The 3,017-nt window shown below is 39.7% G+C and overlaps 1 pseudogene; it reads left to right on the top strand.

Annotated features, from left to right (window-relative positions):
• The first annotated feature begins 306 nt into the window (after positions 1-306).
• LOC123244095 lies at positions 307-937 on the top strand (annotated as a pseudogene).
• Positions 938-3,017: the final 2,080 nt, after the last annotated feature.

Below are 3,017 nucleotides of genomic sequence, written 5' to 3' on the forward strand. Positions count from 1 at the left end.
CCTTTATATTCTTAGATCAGTTTGTTTCTTTCAGCACTTTTCAATTGTGCCTCTGTTGCTGACCCAGAAAAAAAGCTTTAGAATAGGACCAAGAGAAATGAGTTTAGAAATTCTCCTTCACAGAAAATTGCAGTTATCAACTCACCTAGTTATTTCTTTCATTTAAAAAAAATGCTGTCCTGAACATTTGTGATTTTTAAGTTGTTGGTTTATGATTGTTGTATCATTTTTGCCTGAAAATATTATTCTGCTCCTCTTCCTATTCCACTAGAAAATGCATTAGCCATAAACATCCATAGTGAGGCCCAAGTTCAGCCCAGTCCATCGAAACATGTAATGGTACATTCCTCCCATCACTGTGCAGTGTGCATGCAGTTTGTCGGAAAGGAAAATTTACTCTCTTTGGCTTGTCAGTTTTGCCAAAGCTGTTGGGAGCAACACTGTATGGCGCTGGTGAAATATGGTGTAGGAGTTGGAGTCTCCTGTATGGCTCAGGACTGCCTTCTCAGAACATCAGAGGATTTTGTGTTTCCCTTGCTGCCCAATGAGGAGTTGAAAGACAAATACAGGCACTACCTCTTCGGGGACTACATGGAGAGCCATTATCAGCTCCAGCTATGTCCCGGTACAGACTGCCCCATAGTTATCCAGGTACAGGAGCCTAGGGCTCAATGAGTGCAGTGAAATCGGTGCAACGAGGTTTTCTGTTTCAAGTGTCGTCAGATGTATCACGCCCCTACAGACTGTGCCACAATCTGGAAATGGCTCACAAAGTGTGCAGACGACTCTGAAACGGCAAACCACATTAGTGCTCACACTAAAGATTTCCCAAGTACAATATCTGTATTGAGAGAATGGAGGCTGCAGTCACATGTAATGTTCTAAGTGTAAACATGATTTCTGCTGGATGTGTCTAGGAGACTGGAAGACCCATTGACAGCTAACAAGGGGGGAGTCTAGATACCCACCTATATACCATCAATACTCACCCACAAACATTTGTGGCAAGCCAAAACAAAACAAAGAACCTGATTTAATCACAAAAAGCCATTTTTTTGAACAAAATACTGAAAAACAGTCAGATGGCAGCCATTTTGGATTAGTCCCTCCCTTTAGCTGCAAAATCCTCAGAAGAACAAAAAGCAAAGAATAGCAAAGCAGAAAACCTTCCTAGCTAAGCAGATGCATTGAAACATGGCTTGGGAAATGGGAAGAGCTTTGTTTGTGGTACTGAGTAGCTCTATCATGTTATATTCTTTTGGAACTATGATGTATGGACTTTGGACAGAGATTATACTGAGTTACATATTGAACCTCATTCATTTAATAGATTCTTACAACTGGTTAAAGATGGAGATAAAATAACTGATAGCATTTACTCCATCATTTATGGCAGCTATTGCTTCATTCCTGCAAATGAACAGGGTGCTGAAAAAGCTGGTGGGACAATTATTGGGACACAAGGCTGAGGAACAAGTGACTTTAGCAACTTTAAAAGTTGAGTTAGCTAAAATGATACAGGAAGAAATAGTCAAGATAGGGGAAAAGATGGGGGAAAAGACAAATGGCCAGGACAATGTATTAGTAATTACAGAGACTAATGACAAAGAGAATATAGATAAGCGAGGCAATGACACTGAAGGCAAAGACACCACAGTAAAGGGGGCAAAAGCAACCATTCCTCTCCTTCCTTTACATGATAAACAATTTTAAAGGCAGACCAGGGTACCATCCATTTAAAAACACATACCTCATTTACCAGCAGTGACCTAAACAGCCTAAAAAAGAGATTTGGCAACTGGAACAAACAACCCCAACAATGCTTAAAAGAATTTAGGCAGGCCCTCAAGATTTACGATCCTTCTTACCGTGACATTGAAATTCTTTTAGGACAATTATTTAGCCCAGCCCAAGCCCAACAATTTTTTAGGGAGACCCAAGAAAATAATCTCTTAACATCATGGCTTGAAGTGTATGACAACATGGAGTTGTCTACCCAGAAAACCACACTTACTTGAAATACTGTGGGCAAGATTTAATAGAGGGAATGGAAAAACTAGCTAAAAGACCAAATGTCTGGACTCAGTTTGAGGTACTTAGGCAGAAAGTTGGAGAACACCCCAATACCTTTCTTGACCAGGTCCTCAAAGCCAGGGAACTCATTCTTGGGTTCACTGATTTGAGGGAGCAAAATTTGCAACACATTCGCAGACAATTCATCAAGGGATTCTTCCAGACTCAATGTCCTGTGTGGGATGAATTGCCTTTGGAGAAGTTGAGGAAAATAGTAAACTATATTCAATCAGGATCATAGGGGATGGTAGAGAATAAACAGAGCAGTCTAAGGACAAAATCATTAGTGACCTTAAGAAGCAACTGAAAGAAGCAAAATCTACACTTAAACAAAAAGAGATAGAGGAAATAAAAAAAATTAGCAACCCTACAAGCTAAGAACAACATGAATAGGTCATAATACCAACCTAGACAGAGCACTGACATAAAAAAAAATGCTAGCTTTGTGAGAGAAGGAGCCATTTTGTAAAAGATTGTTGGTATAAACAACAAATTAACTTCAAAAACCCAAATAGCAATAATAACCAAAGGAAAACTTACTTTAATAGCTATTCCAATTTGAAATACAATCAAAATAATTCTTATGCCAGGAAAAATGATAGATGTAGTGATCATGAATGTGGGGGTGCAAGAAATACACACAGTAAATCACTAGACTTGGGTACAATGGAGAGGTACATATCACAAGGAGCCAGCCCTGTTGAGACAAGCCTCCCCCACCTCCCTCAAGATGGAGTCCAGTAATGGTCTTTCCCTCAACCACAAAATCAGTCACCTCCCCTCCCCCCCATGTAACTGTTCTAGACTCTAAGTATCAACATATCAGGGGTTTATTAAAGGATAAATTAAATTTAGGGAACAGGGGGAAATGGTATAGGAAAATCAAGGAAGAAGGGAAAGGATGAACTACTCTATCAACTATGTCTTCTCCACAAGAGAGCAGC

Source organism: Gracilinanus agilis, chromosome 4, assembly GCF_016433145.1.
Source record: "Gracilinanus agilis isolate LMUSP501 chromosome 4, AgileGrace, whole genome shotgun sequence".
Classification (NCBI taxonomy): Eukaryota; Metazoa; Chordata; class Mammalia; order Didelphimorphia; family Didelphidae; genus Gracilinanus; species Gracilinanus agilis.